General features: G+C 35.9%; 1 long non-coding RNA gene across 1 annotated transcript in view; it reads left to right on the plus strand.

Annotated features, from left to right (window-relative positions):
* LOC106033651 (uncharacterized) overlaps positions 1-14,912 on the plus strand; it is a 393,452-nt gene that overhangs the window by 59,125 nt on the left and 319,415 nt on the right. The window contains exon 3 of the long non-coding RNA XR_007161881.2: positions 9,361-9,553. This is a non-coding gene — a long non-coding RNA (uncharacterized lncRNA). The remainder of the gene's footprint in view (positions 1-9,360; positions 9,554-14,912) is intronic.

Below are 14,912 nucleotides of genomic sequence, written 5' to 3' on the forward strand. Positions count from 1 at the left end.
GTGCTGAAGTAAATGCAGCATGATTGGTTATGACTTCAAAATTCAAAGACCTTGGACACTGGCTAAAATACTTCTGTGGGAGTTTTGTGCTAAGATGTTGTCTGTCCTTTTGCTTCCTCCTATCTTCACCTTTTAGGCTCTTGAATGATGTCTATTGAATCTAAGATATCATGTGTTTTTGAATTATTAAAAAAGATATAATTATGTATGCAATGAAAACAGTTCAATCTGAATGTTTATCTCAAGGAAGATCTGTCAGGTCTTCTGTTTGATAGTCTCTCATATTAGGCTTCAGAAAATATACATGGGAAGAGATCCATCTAAGCTCCTGCTCTGGTGAGATGCTTCTCCAGAAAGGAGAATCTTGGTTTTGGGGTTTTGGAGACTTTATGAATTTGTAAGCTCTGTAGAGTTTGGATTCTGTTGCTATGCTAGAGGAACGGGTTGTATTTGAGGCCAAGAAAATGCTATAGAGAAATGAGAATTACTGTTCAGTCTTGGCATCACTGAAAACAGAAGTTACTGCTTGCATTGACCCCATACCATATCTGTTTCTTCTTGCCACCTTCAGCAGCCTAATAAAATGAGAAAAATCTCACCCTTATTGCTCAATCATGACAACTTGAGGCTTTCAGAAAATTCAAAACTCATTGTTTTCCATTGCTAGATGGGTAGCTAATTCTCATTTATACCCCTGAAAATCTCCTAAAAATACCTTAGAGCATTTTTAGTTAGACTGTTCCAATATGTTACTTCTGTTTAAAGCAGAAGATTCAGGTAATGAGAGCTGTAAACCTCTGCAGAGAGATGCATGATGGTAATTTTAACATACCCGCTGGTGGTTTAAGATTGTTTCTATCTTTAGCTGTGTACGAAGCCTTATTTCTTTCAAAAAAATTAGATCTGCAGATTCCCAACATGAAGTCAAAAATAATCAGCTTAAGCAAAGTGGAATAACAAACAGGAATTTAACTGGTAACTAGTTAAGTAAAGAACATTAATTGTCAATTATTTGGGGGTAAAGTTTGTCAGTGCCAAAAAGACTAATGAAATAAGACTTATGCTTTTGAACGTCACAGGTTCTTTTGAAAAGCTGAACTAAAATCAAACTATGGATTTGCAAAACAAACAAACAAACCGCCCTTTAATAATTTGGAAAATGCCAGCATTGCTAATACTAACAGTGTACAAGTACTCAAACCTTATTGTTTAAAAGTTCATATCCAATAGAATGGTACCTGTGCCTGAGTGATGAATATTGCATTGTGTTTTTTTTTTTATGGTTGTTTGTTTGCTTTTCAGCATATCTCTTCTGTAGTCAAGTATGCCGGTAAAAGGGATGTAGGCAGTATGTCAAACATTAGAAAGTTTCTTGCAGAGTAGCGATTGCTGTTCTAAATGGCTAGGACCATTTCCAGTGAGTTCAGCCTATTTTGCTTCTGAATTTCATTGCGTCAAGAATGACTGAAACATGCAGAGGTAAAGACATTGAAATAAACATTATTAAAGTACATTCTGAGCTCCTGGTAAACTGATTTACATGCAGCAGTTGTGGGGCAAACTGAGACTGTAACGGACCCCATTGCCCTCTTCTGGTTATTCAAGGTGGAGTAATCTCAGGGGGACCCATTCATCTCTATACTGTAGAACTGGATGACTGAAGAGTTAATTACAAAGAATTCAGGTTTTGATTTATAAAGATTTGTCGCTGGCCAGTGGATATCATTGGGCTCAATAAAACCAACAAGCTTATAATTAGTCTGAACTATTTAACAGTAACGTAATTTAAAAATGCAAATAATAAAAACATCTGCCATAACATCAAAAAAGTCTTAAAATATTACAGATTCCAGTCACAGAAAAGAGTGCTGATCTTCAAAAGCCTGATGCCAATTATGTGCTTCACTGAATTAAAATGAACTCATGTTATTAATAAAGACTCAAATGATCTAGTCTGCTAGTCCAACCTTTCACCACCTCACACTTTCATTAGAAATGAACTTTTGAATTAAGAACTGTCTTCCAAATCTCAGTACTGAATTCCAAAATTAAGTTTTCCAGACTGTGATTCAGCCACATCAACTTAAGTAATAGAGAACGATCTTGCAAAATTTGATGCTGTGGCATGTCATTCTCTCATACTGCATCATGGGTTCTTTCACATTAAGTGATCATATTGTTCAGGCCATTGACAGTGAAAAATAGATCCAGCTGAGTGGTGAATTTTAGAAGGATAAAACTCTGAAATAAACCGGATGTATACAAAGCATAACACCTATCAAAGGCAATATTGAAATCTGAAAATTGACATGCAGCTGTCAGAGCTCTTCTGATGCAAGCCAGAAGCAATAGGTGGGATGAAAATATTGAAGAAATCTTTATGCTATTTTTTAATGGTTCGAAGAACACTTTCTCATTGGAACCTTTTATCCCATTGATTTACCTGTGAACATTTGACACTTGAGACATTAGTGGATTTAGAGGGATGCTCGTGTTAGAGTCAGGAGTCAGGAGATGAGGATTCTGTGGCTAATTTTGTACTGGAGTTTTTGTTTGACCTTGAACAAAATCTCAGGGATTTCATATAAATGATCAGGCTACATGCTACATTCCTCATTACTTTTAATGTCCATTTTTTATCAGAGTCCTTCGATATTATGTACCTAAGTTGGTGGGGTTTGATTAAAATGGATAAGATACCATTGGTCTGGGAATTGTTTCAGTTATAACTAATCTATTGAAACAGTATTTTTTATTTTTTTATTTTTTTTAAAAAAAAGGTAGTTAACTACTTATTACATACAGTCATACCCGTATCTGCCATGATGCATAAGAAATTGTAAAAATAAGATGGAAACGCTGTAGTGCTTTGAAAAACCTCTCTGCAGAATGTCTCTGCAGAAGCAATTGCATTTGTTCTCACAAAGCAAGGCAGATACAGTATTTGGGCTAAGCAAATTTACTGCATAATTACTGGTGAACTATAAAAGAGAAAAGCAAAAATTTGATGTGTTCCTGGAAGTGCCTTGTATGGGCTAAATTGCCTTGAGGCAAACTCATGAAAGTCAAAGTTTTTATTGAAGGCTATTTTTTTTTTCCATTTGAGTATCCTCCTTTTATTTAAAAAAAAAAAAAAAAGTTAAATTTTTGTTGTCTCAAAGTCAAAGACTTCAGAAAATACTCGTCTATTTCCTTTAAAGGTAAGAGAAAATTGCAAATGCCAGGAGCATTGGTGTTTTTTCACTTATTACAAAATTTTTTTTGGGCTTAGCCTTTGTTATCTATTAATTAAGATTTATCTTGGGGAGCATTGTACTTCAGAAATTTTCAGAAAATAAGTCTTTTAGTGGGCAGATGGAAACAGAGTATTCTGGGCATTGCAGTGTGGATAGTAGGTTTAAAGGGATTCTACAGCTATGGAGAGCGAGGTCTAAGGACTGGAAATCAGGAGCTTCTTCACTCTCCAGAGTTCTCAGTGAGATGTACAATTCCAAAGCAATTTTTCTCTGCAGAAGAGGATCAAGATAAAGCATAAATCTGTAAGTGAGTCCTGAAATAGACTTGTTTCCCTACTCAGTGAACTTTGATCAAGGACAAGAATGTATACAATTAGCCTCACAAAAAGTGTCCTGGAATAGATACATCTCTCCTTGAGTTCTCAGGTCAACAGTCTTCTGAAATAATTCAACATAAATAGTGTGGGGGATTGCTTTGCATTTATTGCTACGGAGCAGTCCCTCCAGTAAAATCCACTAGTGTTAATGAAAATCACTGATAATGTTTTGAGACCATTGTAATGTGTCTAGGAGTGGAAATTGTCCCTTATTTTTCTTGATGTGCACAGGACGTTTAAAATGTAACTGGTTTGAAAGTTGTCTTCTACCATTGCACATGTATCAAACTCAAAACCCTTTTGTGAAGCAGCTGTTCCTTCTTCCACCATGACTTTTACAGGTGTAATTAAATTCTCATCCTCTAATCCACTTGCACAATCCATTACCTTATCTGTCTCTTACAAGTTGATAGCTTGATCCTTAAAAGATCTCTGGCTGTTGTAGCAATAATATTGAGCTTAATCTTCTCTCTACTAGTGACATTAACAGTTTTTGGCAGAGAGTAGATCATTGTGGAAAGTTGTGTGAGGAGTAACTTAACTGGTATTTGCTTTCCTCATTTCTCATGTTTGATACACCACACACAGAGGAAAAAGCACGTTCTTAGAGTGAGGAATTATGTCCCTCATTTAAAATGACAAGTTCAGCCACATAAAAAGTTGTTCTTCTAAGTGGCTACCACTGTTCTTTGCGTATCAAATTCCAGTGGCACTTTGAAGTTAACTTCATTACAGATACTGAAGAACTCTAACAGAGGATGACAACAGAAAGAAAAAGGATAGTGGAAGTCCAGGTGGATGGTGGTTCCTCTGGGAATCATGCTCTGATACACTTAATGATTTTGTATTTTGCATTTTCAAGGACTTAGGTATTTTCTAATGGGTTTTGTAGACATTTGTTGTCAGCAAAGATAGATGAGACATGGAAATCTCTGGTTGCATTCTAGCCTCTTGGAATAACTGCATTCCCTCCATCCTGCCCAGTATTGTTGGTCTCCTCCATTTGTTTATGCTTTTTGCTGATCTCATTTCAGCAGATATTTCACCTGAATTGCATTTCTGATATTTCACTAGACCTAGTTTATTTAGCCGGCTACACCGTTTGACTCCATATTTTCATTTTTGTCTCTCACTCTTTCAGCCTTACACTCAGATATCTCCTCATCAGGAGTTCTTCTTCAACAGCACTTTGTCTCCTCTTTACCTCTTCTGGCTTCTACTGTAGTCCCTCTGCTAAGCAAGTTTACTTGCTCCTGAGTAGACCTTGTTCCATTTGCTCTCCATCTTCTTTCTTTTGACCCAAATGTTCTAGGACACAATCTGTCTTTTCCCCAGCCTTCTACAGTCTCTTTTTCACTCCTCAGGCTCCTTGTTCCAGTCCATTTCCCTGAAGGATTGCTCTTAAACCTGTCATATTTGAGTTTGGGAGTTACCTCTTCTGTATGGCTTCAACTTAGTAAGGAGAACACTGAAAAAGCAGAAAAGACCTCTGGACTTGGTTCAGAGCTAGCCTCAAATATGGCACTGAGCTGCAATTGCAGAGAAAGACCTTCTCAGGCCCCTGGAGCATGTCCAGTACAGGCAGTAATGTTGGGAATTACAGCAACTGAAGTATTGGCTGTGCACAAATCGCAAGGCTTTCAAGTTGGATATTTTGGAGAGGCTTTCCAGTGAGAGTGCAAAAGGCACAAGATCTCTGCCAGCTTGCAAGTCCTTATCCTAAAGTATGGGATTTCATAAAGGGTGGTCTTCAGAATCTTTTAACATTGTAAAATAATGCTATTTCTGCTAGCCTTTCAGGAGAGGGAAATTCAAGCCTAGGCAGACTTATGGTACAGATGATCTTTTCCACTGGGATGAGTTACTGAAAACAGGATCTTCAGTTGGGGCACTACTTCAACCTTGTTGAATAATATTTTATGAATGGAAGTTTTAAAAGTTTTTGTGGGTGTATATTTATTATATTCTGTACTTTTGATGCATTTTCTTTGAAGTTTACTATTCTTTTCATCTTCCTCATTGTCTGAATACTGCAATAAGCAAATGGAGACATGAGAACACTCGACATTTGCAGTGAAGTTTGACCATAGTTACATTACTCCACTGTAAGTGTATAACTCATATTCTTGTTAATGTTCATATTATACTTCTGTAAATGAACCAGAAGTGCATACATCTTTTGAATAAATTTTACAAATGATAAGAATGGAATCTTGATTTATTTGCATTCAAAGTTGATCAAACAAAGATGTAAATAGCATCATCTTTCCTAGCATAGGTAAGGAAAGTAAGAAATAAAGTGCAGGAAACCTCTTTTTTCGTCTTGAATTTTCACTTACAGCTTGATGTTAGCTCTAAGCTATGATTAGTGTCCTCTAAAGACTTTAATCAACCTCGTGATATTTGTAGGATCTCTAACTGTAGACACCAGATCAGAGTCTCCTAACCAAGAATGTGGGTCTAAAAATCCATATTCAAATTTGTTTTTGAAAAATTTTGTTGATCTGACTCATACTCATTATTGTGTTGCCAATTTAATAATTACATTTCTCTCACTGATCCATTTGAAACCCAGCAGAACAAACTTAGCTACCAGGGTACTTTTGAGTTAAAATTATACATTATATAGGGGATACACAACATAATTCTTAGATTGCTAAGCTTATTAGGAAAATTACTTCTGTTTGCAAAATAGCAAAATTGATGTTGAACTTAGTGGTATTTAACTGAGAACTGTTATTTTCCTGGTCCCTTTTTAACAAAGAATTTTCCTGTTGTCTATTTTTCATCAAAAACTGAATGTCTGCCAATATTTTTCAGTTATTTCAGACAGATGTAAAAGCTTGAATTGGAGATTTTTTTTTTTAATTTTATTTTGAATTTTAAGATTTTTATAGTACATTCATTCGGGATTGCCTTTTTTTTCTTCAGCAATATAGTTTTTCTAAATCTGCATTAGAAATAATTCTAATGTAAGTTTAATCCACTAAATATACAGGGAACCATGGATGGAAGTTCTTTTAGAGATCTGTTAGGCATACAGAACACACTGTACACTACTGCCCATTGTTTCTGAGATGTTACTAGTCCTAGATGTTGTTAGACTGAAAACGTGTGTATGTACAAGTATACACAAATAGATCTTGCTTTATGAACAGAGTACTGTGTTTTACACCCTGTTGTATCTGATGCTGTATTTACCTTAGGCATTCTGTAGGCTGACTTTTACTCATGACCTTAATGTGAACAATAAAGTTTAGTGAAAGTGGCTGTTTGACCTTTTCATCAGTCTATTATCTGGCAAGTAGTTAAACTGTGGGAGGGAATGCACAGATACTGTAACAGTTCAGAATTCTGGTAGTAATAGATAAATAGTTTTTCAGACTTAATTCTCTTCTTAGAACACAGGCATGACTATTATAAGCCATGAAGTATTTAATCTACAACTGTGCTATTTTTTAATCTTTATATCTATACAGCAATGCAAACCTTTTAAAGTGAACCATCTCTGAGAGAAACTTATGCTTCTTTCCTTCCTCTTCCTCTGCTTTGTTTTTGATAACAATATGAAAATCATAATAAGCTCATGGAAATGCTTCTGTTGCTGTTTGTCCAGTTATTAGTAAAAGTTCATTCCTTAGCTTTAATAGTTGTCACATCATGATTAAAATTCCAGAAAAGGGGATCTGATTTATTTTGTGTACATATTGGATTTTCCTGTTACCAAAGTGCACCCTAACACCATTTTAAATGGAAGATAACAAGTGAAAAAGTAACATTGTCTGTTATATTTTTTTCTAGCATTGTGGTGTGGTTTTGCAAATGGCTGAAGACATTTGGTGATATTTTCCATGTGTGGAAGAAGAATTCTGCACTGGGGAAGGATGTTAACAGAGGATGGGGAGCATATATGTATCATAAACTGTACATAATTTAATGTTTGTCATTTTGGAGAGTCCATCCGTACAGATTGCAACAGTGAAAATGCTGGTCTTTTCTTCATTGATGTATTTGAGCTTTAATAGCAAGTGGCTGTGTTCATAAGTTGTAGATGTATTAGGAAACTATTGTTTGATTCAATAAAGCCTATCACTCGGTGCAGTCCTTATGGTCTTTTTTTTTTTTTCTGAAGAAATAACACTTCTCTGGGAGGGCTGTGTAAAGAAAGGACAGAATATATTTTCAATTACTTGTAATAAAAACATTTATTGCAGCATTTGTTATATCAAAGGTGCTGAATGGGATTATCTGGAAAAATATTTTTGTAGAATATTGTGGTCATCCATTCTTTTTTTTTTTCTCTTTACCATTTACATTTGAAAGTGTTTGGATGTAACTAGGGCTATCTGTTTTTCTATCTATGGCCTTTGATGACTGTTTAATCGTAAAATGACATATTCATTCCTGTTTCTCATTACATCCCTGAAAGATACAATGTCATGTAAATTGATGACTTCCCGTGGTTGTCAGTGTAAAAATAATTATGTAGTTTGTAGTATCACCCCTACCTCCATAGGGAACTGCTTCTGCATACTTAGATTTTTATTCTTAACTTGCCTAACACTGAACTGCCAAGCTGATTATTTAAATTGTAACTGCTACTTGATGGGTAGAAGAAAGGAAATTTGTGTCAATATGAATTATTAAAAAGCATATGAAGATGTCACCTCGTAACATTTTGTTAAAATGCCATGATATTCTAAAGTTACCTAAAAATCATGTTGAGAATGGATCTATTTGCAAGTTTGTAGACATCTATTAATGGTTATTGCTGATAAATTACAATGAATAATTCACTTGATGAATTGCACCTCTTTCTTTGCACCTAGTGAAGTATCTTCCAAGACCTACGTGAAACTTAATCAGTTTTCTTATATTTAAGAGAACTTTGTGCAATTTGAGCTGGGTGTATGCTTTCATTGCTGTTTCTATTCAAAGATTGGATATTTATAAGAGAAGTGTCCATATGGCATGTAAGTTTGAATTGCAGTTTTGTGCAGGACAGGAGGGCCTAGCTTTCATCATATGTATGATCATCATCATGTATGAGTGCAGAGGCAAGTCGCTGTGGGATAATTGTCATTTGTTTTGCTGCTTGGGCAATGCCCTTAAGCAAGTTCATACCCTGAGGTACCCACAGAAAATACAAGCTAGGTTGTATATGTTCACTGAGGGATAAGCTGCCTCAATGTTTTATGAGGTGAAAACATGCACGGTTACCATGTAACAACAGAAGAAGCTTAACTTGCTCTGCAGTGAAAGGTGTGTATGTCTATTCTCTCTCTCTCTCTCTCTCTCTCTGATAAACTTACTTCAAAATATTATACTATCAAGCAGTTATGGAACAAATATGGGGAGGAAGAGTTTCTCCTTCATCTTTATCAGATGTTAGTTATAGATCTACGAAGTAGCAGTTCTGATTTTTTTTTTAATGCATTGAATCATGAGAATGCTTGCTCTTTATTCAGTTCTCACTAATAAACTTGTATTTCTCCTCATATATATTCTTCTATTCATATATATTCATATATATTCTCCTCTCCTTATACATAGATGTCTAACCTGTCTAGTTTCCAGTATGATGCTTAAAAGAAGGATATTAAAAATTCCCTTTCTGTGTTCTTCTATGCTGATGGTACTCAATTAAATGAATATTCATATAAAGCAAATACAAGAAAGAAGTAAATGTATCTAAGCAAAATGTATTTAAAATTTCAAAACTTTTTTTTTCTTTCTTCCATTTGCAGTATTTGCTGTCTCTTTTAGAAGTCCCAGCAGAACACATATGTTAACAGAAAATGGATGAATGAATACCCTCTAGAGGCAGAGTTCAGCTGGGGAAAATTCCAAGGTATGGAGAAGAAGTATCAGAGAACATAAACAAGGCTTCTGTGAGGAGAAGAGAGTTGGGATTACTCAAGACTCACATAAATACAAACAGTAAGTACAGTTTCAAAGTTAAAGGAACTCCTTTGAGCAGAAAATCTTTGAATGCTGTAGCTTAAAAAAATATATATAAATAAATAAAGTCATCTTCACAAGTATTGAATCTGAATCTCAAATAAGTTTTGATCTGCATAAAGTGCAGCCAGAGGATCTCCTAATAAGCTCAAAGTAAGGCTTAATAGAGTTGTACCTTGATGCAGAGACCTTTGGCATGTGGCATTTAAATAAAAGGAATTGAACTGCATAAATTATGGAATTCTGTTATTTGGCAACATTGCAATGCAGGTGTGAAAAACATGCCCGATTTAACCTGAAACAGGAATTAGCCGTTGTTGTTGTTGTTTCTTTTGTTTTGTTTGTTTTTATCTTACATAAAAATAAGTTAAACTTTTTGAGCAGTTAACTGAAAATCAACTCAGGTCAGTTCTGTAAACAAATGTAAATATGAAATGTTTTGTTTGGATCAAGTAAGACATTTAAAAATAAAAGATTCTATTTAGAAATGTAAGAAATCAGTATTCAGCATCCCTTTGAAACTTCACTCTGTTAAATTTTTTGTGCTGACAGATTTTTTTTTCAGTCAAGTCACTGGCCAGTAAGCATTTATTTATTTATTTATCAGCCAAATTTTTAAAAGGCTGAACTTTACAGCTAAGCCCACAAATCTTTGAGCTACTTTTTGTAGCTAGGGTAATTTACTCCTTTTTTTTTTTTTAATTGACAAGTGAGGGCCCAGGTATATTACTAATAAAATTTGTAAAAAAAAAAAAAAAAAAAAAAAAAAAAAAAAGTTGCTATTTTTCTAGAGCTGTTATACATGCCTAACAGTACACATTTGTGCTTTTCAGTTTAAGGTCCACTTTACATTAGAAGTGATATTTGAAGATCTAAGGGAATATGTTTTTTCATTATATATTCATGTTCTAATTGTTTCCTATGTGATGCCTATTTGTTTTTTATAATGTATTTGCGTCTGCTATAAAGTGATTGTGTGTTTGGTGCCTGACTTTTCTCTCATGCCAGAGTAAATCAGTAATTATTCTAAAGGTGTCATTGACACTCTGCCAGTGTTAAACTTGCATGGGGGAAGAGTACCAAAAAATTTGTTCTGATACGTACAGTGGGTGATCTCCTAGTTTCAGTTCTTGAAGAACTTCAGGCTTTTGCCTTCGCTTTTTATGTCTGGAAAATCTTTTTTGCCTCATGTTTAGCTATTGTAATTAAAAGTGAGATAACAATGCAGAATATATCTCCTGTGTAAACTCTACTGTGCAACTCCAGCACTTGTACTGGTTTAGATCCCTCGAGTACAAACACAGGGAGATACTCTTATCAGGCAGATTTACCTTAGGGTGCATATTAGCATTTCCCAAAGTAGTTTGTGTCCTTTTTTGTGTGACAGGAGAGATGTCGATCAGCTGCCTAGTAAGCTTAATACAGTCACATCTTAATCATGTAATTTTATGCTTTCCCTGGGGATTGTGAGTTCTACTGCTGGGAGTCAATGCTGGAATACTTTTCCACTCTTGACAGGGAACTCAGCATCCTGATTTCTCCCAGTCTTCCAGGTGATATTTCTAAGCTCTGTTCAGAGCTTAGAATCAATCAGCTCAGTAGTACTCTGTATAGAGTAATACACAGTTATAGAATACTTAAGAGGTTTTGAGGCTAAATTTTTTTCTTGCTGCTGTGACTCATGTAGCTTATATGGGCTTGCCCTTCACCTATTTTACATGTTAGCTGCTCTGAAAAGGGAGAGAACTTTTGTACTGCTAAGCATGTTGTCTTCACAGATGATCTATATGTAGATTTAGATAGGAAAAGTCAAATGACAACATGTCAGTTTCTAAGTTCTGGAGAAATTATCCCACATTACCTTGGTGGTGCTGATGGTTTACAATGCTCATGGTCTGTAGTGGACTATTTGCCTTAAAGGGCTTTGACAGTTTTGCTGAACTTAACATGTATTAAACTAAGAGATGATCTTTTTTCTCTACATTACTTGCCCTTTGAATAGGTCACATATTGATGAGATCTATAGTGTTTGATCTGCTAACTGTAAAACCACTGTGGAAGTCTTCCTTTATGCTTGCATATTTCTTGAAAGATCCACTGCATTATTCTATATCTAATTATTGGCTGCAGAAAGCCATGTAAGAAGGCCTGTCTATATTTCTGAAATCCTTTGGGGACATCTGCCACAGCAAGTTTACACCCAAAATGAAAAGTGGGAAGTGATTTCATACCATGGTCCTGCTTAAGTGGAGTCTGGCTTTGTGAGGAGACAAAAATAATGAAGGCAGAGTGCCTGAAGGAGGCCTTCAGTTACTCTTTTAAGGTTATGCTATTGTGTCAGAGAAAGTGAAGATCTAGTCAATGCATTGGCTTGTTTGACTGCATTATATCCAAGTCTGAAACTGAGCACTTCTTGGAGTCATCAATACCGGGTCTAGGTATACAGGTACTTCTGCACTTCTCAGACACAAAGCTTCTGAGAGCTTGCCTCTGAAACCGACTCTTCTTATAATGTTATGTCTTCCACTGGTACGCTTCTGTGTCATTCACTAAGCTTCCAGGATGAAAGATACAACAATTAAATTGCATAAGGGAATAAATAGTATTCAGAAGAAAAAGCACTACAGACACCATTGACAGAGCTTGCTTATGCTATCCTGACTAGAAGCATGGTGATAATATTTGTAAGGCTTCAAGAAATAAATGTTCTTGGTGAGCCTTGCACTGTGGAATGATTGGGGGAGTTCTGCAGAATTTGGATGTCTCTTGCCAGTGTCTTCAGGTAGCAGGCGTTGGTTATGACAGTAGAGGCTATCACAATTAGGGGATGAATCGTGCCTGATGTCTGTTATTTTAACACCTGTGCACCTGTTCTAGGATCCCTGCATAGAGTTCAAGACCTTTAAATGTTTGTGCAAAGAGAGAAAGGCAAAATGAAGAAAGTATGTTTAAGAACTGATATTGTCAAGTAAAAATTCTCTAATGGTGAATATTAGGTTTATATTAGGCTGACTTCTCACATACAGAAAGGTTTGAAGCCTCCCCTGGAGCTGCAGCAAAGTTGTCTGAAGCTGTCGTGACAACACTAAGCTTCAGAGTGGTTCACTTTCTGTTTGCCATTTTGAAGGTTATTTTAACTGGATGCCACCATAGTGTGAATGTGTATGATCAAGACTAGTGTGGCTTGAACATACTGCACAAGAAAAGGTAATGAATACTTTAATGCTTAAGGAAAGGTAAATGAACGAAGTAATAAAAAAAATCTACAAAAAATACAGTGAAACTGTTGCCTGAGTTTGTATCTGAATTCCATGCATAGCTCTTCCTTCGGCTGTCCTCCAATTGGCAAAGCCACTTGTGAGTCTTAGTTGTTTTTGAAATGCATATAAAGCCTGTATATGCAAGCAGAGCAGCTGAGCATATCAGCCCCATTGTCTGTGCATCTGACAAGACCCATAAAGTAGCTTATGAATATGAAGCTAAATCTATTCCACCTTTCACTTCTATCTGAGAGAAAGTTGTCTGAAGTTGGGCCTTCTGCCATCAGTGCTCATGTCTGAAAAAAGTTAACAGACATTCTGTTTATCACTTGGAATACTTGCCCATATGCCATATGTTAGGTGTCAGGTGGAAACCTCCTTACTTCTCTGTATCACCATAGAAATAAATACTGTGAATTTCAACCTGGCTATTTTGAGAACCCACTGTGTATGTTCATTTGGCCAGAGGGCATCCCATTAAGCAGCATAAGCAAAATCTCTTGCAATTGTTGTAGACTTTTCTTGCAGTAATTTCTGTTGATCCCAGGAATCTGAGGTGGAAACTGAAACCAGATCTTTCCTGGCTATGCACAGTTCTATGACAATGCCCCCAGAGCTGATGATGTATTAGGGATAAATTCTGCCAACCTTTTCGCAAAGTAACATTTTCTTTCCTAAATGTACTGTCTGGATTTAATAACACTTGTGAAATACTGTTGCAGATAGTCAGGGTGTCAGAATCTTACTTTTTTCGCGAGTGACTGCTGAATAGCTTTAATTCTAGGAGCTTAGAGAGGAACCAAAAATGCTAGAGAGGAACCAGAAAAAATAGAAAAGAACGATACAGTTTTTGAAGATAAATAAGGCACCTGACCTTACCTTCTGCTTCTAACACCCATAATGATCTGATATTTGCTGTACCAAGCAGATCATCCCTACGAGCTGATGGGTGAATTATTTATTTACATGTCCATTCACAGTTCAGCACCTGTGTTAGCTTTGGTACATACTTAGTTTTGACAGTGCCAGGTTATATGCTCCCCCTTTTGGGAATGTTTTATTCTATATCAGTCTGGCATTTCTGTAGTCACCAGGAGTATCCGTAACCTTGGTGAGAGGCCACTTTGTTGTTCCTTGATAAATAATTAATGAATAATACATCAAGTACTGGCATCTTGCTTTGCCCTGTTGAATTATACTGGGAGAACTTTAAATGTAACAAACATTAATTGAGAGATGACTCAGCTGAGTTTATTATTCATTTGAATTTCCACAATTGTCCAGCATGTGAATGAATGAAATATTTCAATTCTGAAAATGACTAGTGACATTCATGTGTTTATTTTAATTTCTTCTGTGTTTCTGGCACTGCTCACTATTCTTTTGTAACAAAACTGTCCCCCAGCTTGTTTTTTCACGTCTCAGATCACAGAAAGGTTGTGACATTCAACAGAGAGACAATATATATATATATATATATTTTTTTTTTTTCAGCTTCCTGAATACATCTAACAACATCTCCAGGTGCATAAATTTCAGTAAGTGAAAAAGATAACAAAATATTGAGCATAGTAGGAACAGTGTTACAGCAAAAGCAATTGTAAAATCACTTGTACCATAGCTAATAGGATGCCCTTGGAAGTGTGCTGACAAAAGGGCCATTTTAAGTTCTGCACCAGGTGTGCTACCACAATGCACATGCTGACTGTGGGATGATGGCCTATGTAAACTCTACAGGCAAATGCTCAAAGTGAAGGTCAAACAACAGTTACCTACTGCAGTGATTTGCAGCTGCATCCATTGATTTCCTAGTGCACAAATGAGAGATGACATCAGATGAGCTTTGTGCTGGAGACTTGATTAAATTGGATGCTGCACCAGACAGAAAGGATCACAATGTTGTAAGAAGTTCTAAGAAAACATGTAGCACGGCTGTACCTCTGTCAGCTGGACCTGCCAATATTACTCTGTGAAAAAAACCTTTGAAGGTAACGAATCACTCCAGTCTGACATATTTTGTTTACACTAGCCTTATGGTTGTTTTAAATATGTTTTTGGTTCTGCATATGTTTAGATAG

The sequence above is a fragment of the Anser cygnoides genome, chromosome 11 (genome assembly GCF_040182565.1).
Source record: "Anser cygnoides isolate HZ-2024a breed goose chromosome 11, Taihu_goose_T2T_genome, whole genome shotgun sequence".
In the NCBI taxonomy this organism is placed as follows: domain Eukaryota; kingdom Metazoa; phylum Chordata; class Aves; order Anseriformes; family Anatidae; genus Anser; species Anser cygnoides.